Here is a 9,183-nt window from a genome sequence, read left to right on the forward strand (position 1 = left end):
ATGAGCATAACACACCTATGGCTATGGATAACTGATTTGTTACCCAACCTGTGGCGAAGCAAACAGTTTTATCACTATAATTTATTGGACTGTAAAATTTAGCTTCGAGTTTCCACATCGATATTTATTTTCCTTTTAATCAGCATTTTTTAACAAAGAAGAAGAATCACTTTTCAAATTTTTAATTTGCGAGTTTAACATCCAAAAGTGGTCTAAATAATATCCAGTAGAAAAGAGCAAAAGTACAAAACAACATTCATTTATATACCAAACAGAGCACCGTTAAAAACGGTGCAAATATGCATGAGTGAAAACGTGACAGTTTATACTCCATGAACAGCACTGTTAAAAAAGACAGGTGAATTTAAACGGTGCGAAAGGAACGGTGCAAAACGAATGGTGTAAAAAGAACGGTGCAAGTTATTAAACGCTCCAATGTATAAGAAATGTGTTTATCATATATTCAACGAATAAATCGCGATATTCGCGACACAACCATGCATTTCATGTCTACAGGGTTTTCTGGACTCCATTTACCAGTTTGAACGTGACTCGCCTAGAATTAACTGTCCACTTAACAGAACCCAGATACCTGGAAAATCCTGGTTCACACTGTTATGCGTGCAATTGATCACATTTTTACATTTATTCCAGTGGACGAAGACCTCCCGAACAGTCCAGACCATTGTCAGACTGTATACACCGGGCCCTTAACCGCACCATGTTGTCCACACTATCTAGGAATGTCCCCACCTTTCCTGAACCTATGCACAATACTAACACCCACCAGGTAGCATTGCTACACTACCGTGGCGACCATTGCACTATCTATGTAAGTGTAACGGAGACAGTTCAATTAAGCACACCCACCAGGTAGCATTGCTACACTACCGTGGCGACCATTGCGCTATCTATGTAAGTGTAACGGAGACAGTTCAATTAAGCATTTGCCCTCGACGGTTGTTTCTGGGTCCAGAAGACCTCCCAAACAGTCCTGACCAGTTGCAGACTGCTATGTCGGGCACTAACAGCACACCTTGTCTACACTAGCCAAGAAAGCCCCTAGCTCTCCTGAACCATTCCGCAATCCTTCCCCCACCAGAAGGCAACCCAGCTAGCCTATCATGGCAACCCATGCACTCTCTATTTAAAAGTAACCGAGAAAGTGCTTCTCCATCCATGATCTCGGCCAGCATGGTACTTTTGTACCATAATCACTAAGGGCTGATCAGGCCCTCTCACACGTTGCCCCTGTGGTTCCAGGAAATGTGTCAATCACTTTAGACTATTATAAATGATTGGCAGTCATTCACTACGCATCTAACTTGGCCTGCAGTTACCATTGGGAGAGGGCCCCCTACTGAGCTCAAACGAATTCAGGTAGAACCCAACTTTGGTTACCTCTCAAAATCTGTCACTAGGGTTTATGAGGCATTTATAACATTATTAACAACATACCAGAGTCCAACCCCTCCCACATTAGGTTAGGCTTGGTTACCTGGACTGCAACCGCTGCTCTACCTGCAGCCAGACCCACGGCAAATATATGTATATTCCTCTCTGTACTAGAACAATCCACGGTAGAGTAAACTTGTTGATACCTTTGTACCAGTTGTATTGCTGGCATTCATAAACTTTCCATGCAAGTGCCTAAAAGGTTTCCAAGGGTCATAACTCAGTTCCTTTTAGCCTAGTGTTACCAAAGAGTCCCTCACAAATTGAAGTACAAATTGGCTTTCAAAATGTAATAATCAGATGCTTTGCCTGAAAGGCACTAGCAGAGAGCACACAAACACTCTTTCAGTCCAACAAGAACACTCAGCATAAATGAACTTACTGCACCCCAATTCCCCTCCCCATCCCATGTTAGGGATTCTGGAAGAGTTCTTGGAAATGTTTGTTGCCTACTATTCCGGAACCGAGTCACAGTAGCAGTAGCAGTGACACCATAGTCGCTGCAACTATGGACAGATTTCAGTGCAAAATCTGCAGGCCAATTTGTTATACAATTATCTTTAATTAATGAGTATTTTCACTCATTTGGTAAAAAATAGCGAAAGTCACAGCCACAATCAAGGGTTACAAATCAGAATGATGTACTGCAAAATGGCGGTCAATTTGAAAAACAAATTTACTTTTTCTGGCTAAGAAAAATGCCAGAATTTGCCAAATTGCAATCATATTGGTTCCGTAATATATATATGCTATCCGAAATATTTAGGTCATTTTTAATTTATTCGATATATTTCGTAAAAAATAACAATACTTGTCGAAATTCTGTGTGTTTTGAGGTGATCATCTCAGATTTGAACAAAACATTTTTCATGGTCTGATAAATCGTATGCTTTATAAGTTACACCATAGGCCAAGTTTTAAGCATTCAGTTCAAACACTTGTTTCATTTGTGGATACGGTAGATAAGCGTTAACACAGCAAGATCTAACCTCTGGTAAAGAAAAACAACTGCATATTTAAATGTTTAAATGCAAACCAAAAATGAAATGTGAACCCAGCCAGAACAGCTGAGTCACACAGCTTTCAGAGCGGACGAAAATCGCATCGGGTTCGTGACGTTTTCGAACACCGCTGCCACCATTGTGGTGTTTTTCAGCTTACTTGAAAATACCGTCTCCTTGGCATAGTGGTTAAACGTCCGCCTACAAAGCGGGAGGTTGTGGGTTCGATCTCTGGCCACATCATACCAAAAGACGTTAAAAATTGGTACAAGTAGCTCCCTTGCCTGGCGCTCTACATTTAAAGGGTAGTGCTCGAAAAAGTGGTGTCGTCAGTACTGGTTTAACACAGGAAACTTGTACCCTGTGAATCACAGTCCACATAATTGTACCATTAACAGATTTTTTTCGATTTTTGATAAGGCAAATCCTTCACGTACAAATTGTTTTGTACCAAAAGTGGGTAGTTATTCCGATTGGGATTCCTGGCTAAAGCATATTGCGTCTATACAATATCATAAAAACAAGAAATATTACTAAATAATGTTATTTTATAGTAGTCCCGTACACAAAAAAAAATCTAACAAATTATTATGAGTTTGATGTGTTTTCTACTGTCTATCCATAACGATATATACATGAAGGGCACCTGCAAGGCTGCGGTTTACAGTTTTACAAAAACCGGAATACTTCGGCCATGGCCGAGTTGTTACGATTGTATTAACAAGGTATATCTCGAAACTTGCAGGAGATGGCCGAAATGTTACGATTGGCATAATTGTTGTCTGTGCCAATCAAGTTTCGTTTTATTGGAAAGGTAAGTCCTGTTTTAATCACAGTTACTTGGTATTTGGACTCCATTTTTGGCCAGTTGAGCTACCTGATTCGAGCGACGGGTCCCTAGGGTGATCTCTTGGTTTGAGAATTATAAAAAATGTGTTCTAGTACTCTATGATACACATAATAAACAAATAGTCCACCTTTGGTCGTTTATTTTTGCATATTAAATATTTTTAAATTTCATACAATCTTCATCATTCACAAGTTATGAAGGTTAGCAAATTTCGAATTGAGACATATGTATGGAAACGAGCTCAGATCTACAAGTTTGTTTTTTTCGATAAAACAACTGTATACGTTGCATGCATGTTCAGTAGGAAGTTATCTCCAAGATGCAATCACTCAACAAGCACAAACTAGACGCGTGTTCGCAATTTTCTTTGACAACTCTGCCAAGAAAACTGTTTATTTACGACTTACAAATCTTCGCCAGTAATTTTGAGCATGCACTCCGGCCGGACCCGGCATGCGCTTTTCACTTTACAGGAACCGGGGATATGTTTACATCGAGACTGGTACCCGTGCGCGCGTAAAGCCAAAAAGTGCATGCACATGGTTAGGCCCTTGTGCATACTCAAAAGTTAATTGTTTTGTACAAAATATCTTTGCACTTTCATGGATCTAAACCTTTATTATCTATTTTAAACTTAAAATACTTCTCTTAATACAATTTCAGTATTTTTCAACCCCCTCCCCCCGTTTTTGCACAAACCCGTTTAGACGTTAGGGATTTGAAGAATCCTGTATAACACCTCTATTATTTTAAACTGCGTGTATCGGTGCATTACACCGAGCACGTAAAAGACCAAGAAGTAGCAGTACCGAAAGACACTACAAAATCATTAAAAAATCCTTTTTGTTCGATTTTGAAAATTAAAAAGCAATGGTTCATGCTGAACAGTACCCGGTATGACTAAAATACGAAAATAGCTGTTTTGACTAAAATACGAAAATAAGGTTTTGGTGAAAATAACATTTTTGACAAACATGTGGTTAGTTTTGGGATAAAAAAAAAGTAATTTTCGCGAAAATAAGATTTAAAAATACCGAGAAAAATACGTTTTTCTGTTGCCGTAAATGACTTTTATTTGGTCAACATGACACATATGACAGATGCATTAGTGTTTCGAAACAATTGTGTTTTTAAGAAAATTAAACAATGATTATTGAAAGTATTTTGACATGTCATCTCCATCCGAAATTTGCAACATCAAAGGGGTTATACACACTTGTTTGTCACTAAGCGGATTAAATTGATGACAATGACCAATAATTATACAGAACCGAACAGAACAGACCTTTTATTAGGCATAAACATTAACATGTTCTTAGCCAAATGTATATATATACATTCACGGCGGCAATATAAAACAGTATTGAAATTAATGTTGAATGAGAAGAGCATAAATTCAAGAACAAAATATAAATATAGCTATTCACATAATAATAAGCAATAGTTAAATTAAATTAAAGCACTTTTGCGCTTTTCAGTGGCAATTTAAACAAATTTAGCAAGTTTCCTTAATAATGCTGCATTTTCAGAACTTAATAAATTACATGTTTTTTTCTTGGTTGGCCAATGACAATGATATCGTGGTAAGCACATTTGTCTAATAGCTTTATGAAATGGACATACAAGAATAAAATGATATTCATCTTCAATCATATAAATTATTCATATTGCAATATGTGTATTTCTATCATGTCTTGGTATATTTCTATGTCTGCCTTCTTCTATAGCTAACTTGTATGCTGAACATCGTACTCTACTTAGAGATACTCTGTGGTTAACATTAGTGACACTATCGAGATATTTTTCATAACAAAATCTTGTTTTTATATCTTTATAAGTACAAAGTTTGGACGAATCATTTAAAGTCGCATACCATTTCTGCATGTGCTGATCATATAATCTTTCAATAACTTTTGACAACTGTAATTTAGTGACTGACATATTATCCCATAGGTAGTTAAATCCTAAATCATTTAACAATTTGTTAACATCAGAATACCATGAGCTGCTTATATTTAGTGAACTACAATATCTAAAACATTTAGACAACAGGTTATCATTTGAATTTACAAGCCTATACCAATATTGCAATATCCTCTCTTGGCGTATAACATATAATGGCACTTTGCCACTTTAACATTGAGTAATTGTAATTGAGTAATTGTTTTAAAAATGTCAAAAAAAAACCTTTCTATATCGGGAGCAGAATGGAATCCCCATATTTCACAACCATATGTTGACATGTATGCCTATGACAGGCTGAGCCTAAAATGTAAAACGTGGTGTTCTCGCCCAATGAGTATAACTTGTAACTTGTATAACCCGATGGCATGGGTTAAAAAGCTCACCCAAACACCCATGCCAATGGGACGAGTAGAAGAAAGTTCTGAGTTCGGATGGTTTTTCGCCAAAAGTAACAGTTTTTTATCAAAATGTTATTTCAAGAAAATAACTATATTTTAGCCATAAATTAACTACATTTTTGTAAAAAAAGATGTTTTCGCCAAAACTAACAGTATTTTCAGATTTTAATGAAAATGTTATTTTCGCACAAACATCTTTATTTTATTCAATATATATGCAAAAAAGCTACAGAAACATGCTCAGTAGCAAAAAGTTTAAACATAAACCCAGTTTAGTGGCAATGGGCAACGCCAAAGACATCGAACACAAATTCACAAACAAGAAACATAGAACAGCACACAACTCTACAAACAGCACAGTGCATAAATACTATATATATATATATATATATATATATAATTGGATTCAAAACTAACTATATTTTTTCCAAAATCTTAATTTCGCGAAAATACCTTTATTTTAACCATAAACTTACTACATTTTTGTCGAAAATGTTATTTTCGCCAAAACTTACCAGATCTTGACCAAAATCTTATTTTCGCGAAAATACCTTATTTTAGCCATATACTTACTATAATATTGTTGATAATGCTTTTTTCGCCAAAACTAACCAGATCTTAACCAGAATCTTATTTTCGCGAAAATAACTTTATTCTAGCCAAAAACTAACTACATGTTTGTCAAAATGTTATTTTCCCCAAAATTAACCCTATTTTCAGATTTTTACCAAATCTTATTTCCGCGAAAATAACGTTATTTTATCCAAACACTAACTACATTTTTGTCCAAAATGTTATTTTCGCCAAAACTTACCCTATTTTCAGATTTTTACCAAAACTTATCCCCCCTCCAAAATAATACATTTTATCAAAAAAACTTATTACATTTTTGGTCAAAAATGCTATTTTGGCGTAAATTGCAGATTTTTTATCAAAATCTTATTTTTATCAATAACTTTATTTTAGCCCAAACTAAGTACATAATTGTCAAAAAATATTATTTCGCGCAAAATAACCTTATTTTCAGATTTTTATCAAAATCTTACTTTCGCGAAAATGACTATTTTCATCAAAAATAACCTTATTTTAGTCCAAAAAACTATTTACGCGAAAATAGCCTATTTTCGTATTTTAGTCATACCCGAGACTACCTGCTATTCAAAGAGCAGCGCGTCATAAAACTTTGCATGCGTCAAGCTTGATTTAATATTTTAACAAGTAAATCGTCAATTCGAAACCAAATGTTTTGACAAGAACATGGATAGTGCATTAAAAAAGTTTTTTTGGCAATATTCGATAGAATGCATCCATCGATGACCTTCACCTTAACTAATCATATGACCGATCATGTGATTTCTTGAAAAAAAAAGATTGGCCTCTGTAAACTTGTATTCCTTCGCCCAGCATTTTTATTGATCAGCGGTTTGATAATGATATATCTAACGCATATAATCTTCACTCTCCACCCCGAAATGAGGGAAGGCCGCCTATGTCCCGTGAGCACTCTTCCCTGGTGGAGGTATTCTATTGTACATAGCGGAGAGTGTCACGTGGTTAATTAGTCGGACGAGTATTGGGAATAAAGATTCAATATTCAAGATTCAAAACATTTATTAAGTAATTTGAACACAATCGTATTCCTCATAACATGATTAGAATATAATTCAATTATACATATATACAATTATAACATAATAGGTTTGAATATGAGACACGCCAGCTATAATATGATCACTATTAATCATCAGTATACATATAAATCAAGAAGAGTAAAATTCTAAACGTAAGCCTTAACTAAGTGATAGTGGTTACGAAACAATATTTACAATGTTATGACATCGTTCGAATCCATTAGAGATAAATTTGCACAAATTAAGTTGAATGGTGTAGTTCCTGTTTTGCATAAGTTCAATGAATTTTATCATGCTAGGCCTAACAAAGTATGTTCGTTTTAAATATAGTCTACGTAAATCAGTAAATACCTTACAAACACAAACAAAGTGAAAAGCATCTTCAATATCGCCACTATACATATAGTGCAATAGCGTTGATTATGAGTAATTCTATTGTTGCCATAACGCTCAGTTTCAATACGTAACTGATGAGACGAAAGTCGCAGTCTAGTAAAAGGAATTCGATATTTAGAAGCAAATCTATCGAGATACTCAGCGCGTTCGGAAGATATTTTAAAATGTTTATAAGTACACAAAATGGGGCGGTTACTAATAGCGTTGTACCAAGATTGTTTAAACTGATCAATAAGTCGTTCCCTATAAACTAAATAAAAGGATTTCATATCGACACAGCTGAGATTTATCCAAACATTTCAAAAACCAGCTGAGTCCAACAATATTTTTACGCGACCTCTCCTAAAACCAAATTGGGCATCGCTTATGACGTCGTGATTTTCAGCCCACTCTGTAATGCGTTTATTTATAATTCCTGTAAAGATTTTAGAAAAACAGCTAACTAGTGTTATACCCCTATAATTGTTAACATCAAGGGGGTCGTTTTTCTTAAATAAAGGAATTAGAACCCCTTCCATCCATTATTCAGGAAAAAAAAACCCTTACGAAGAATACCGTTGAAAATGTCGACTAAATGAGACGCCAAAACGTCGATAGTAGCAATGAACTACTCATTTATTAACTTATCACCAGCAAAAGCTTTATTTTTCTTTAGATCTTTAATTATTGTTTCAATTTCGCTTGCGATTATTGGAAAGTCAAGTCAAGTTCTTCAAAAATGCAATCGTCAGTATTGAAGTTATGATTATTACAAAACTGTTCTGCGTTATCATTCGATGCGTTCGGCATGTTTTCATTTAACGTCGAAAAATATCGAAAAAAATCATCAGTGCTTATGTCACTATGAGAAGCTTTCTTTTTACTAAAATGCCTCCAAAAATCCTTAGGTTTACAATGTTTCAGCTTCTCAATTTCTTTTATTTTATCTATTTCACATCGCCTTTTCTTCTTTTTAATAAGGCGCTTATAGTAACTATAGCAAAATTCTTGCCTATTATTATCATCTTTACAACTATTATATTTATTGAGAGCTCTTATATACAAGCATTTAGCATTAAAACATTCTTCATCAAACCAATCAGCCTTTTTACAAATACCTCGGTCAACATTAGGCTTATCAGTTATAACAGTAGTTTTGGAGAACAAGGGCTCTACTACTGAGGTTAATAACATCGGTAAATTTCGATATACAATCATTAACATCATCCCGACTATTTAAAGACGCAGCAATAGTAATCGAATTAAAAGTTGGTAATTTCGCAATGATATTGCGCCGAAAAGTTTCACAAAGATCATTATTCCAACGAATGCTTGATTTAACATATTTCTGGGGGCTATGTACCAAATTATCCCTTAAAGGTATACTAAAATAGATCGGGGCGTGATCAGACCATTCGTTGAAAAAACCACTTGTAAAATTCCGGGCTAGGTTGAAATCATTTTAATTTAATAGTAAATAGTCAATGACACTAGCTCCTGTAGAACAT

The sequence above is a fragment of the Mya arenaria genome, chromosome 14 (genome assembly GCF_026914265.1).
Source record: "Mya arenaria isolate MELC-2E11 chromosome 14, ASM2691426v1".
Lineage (NCBI taxonomy): Eukaryota > Metazoa > Mollusca > Bivalvia > Myida > Myidae > Mya > Mya arenaria.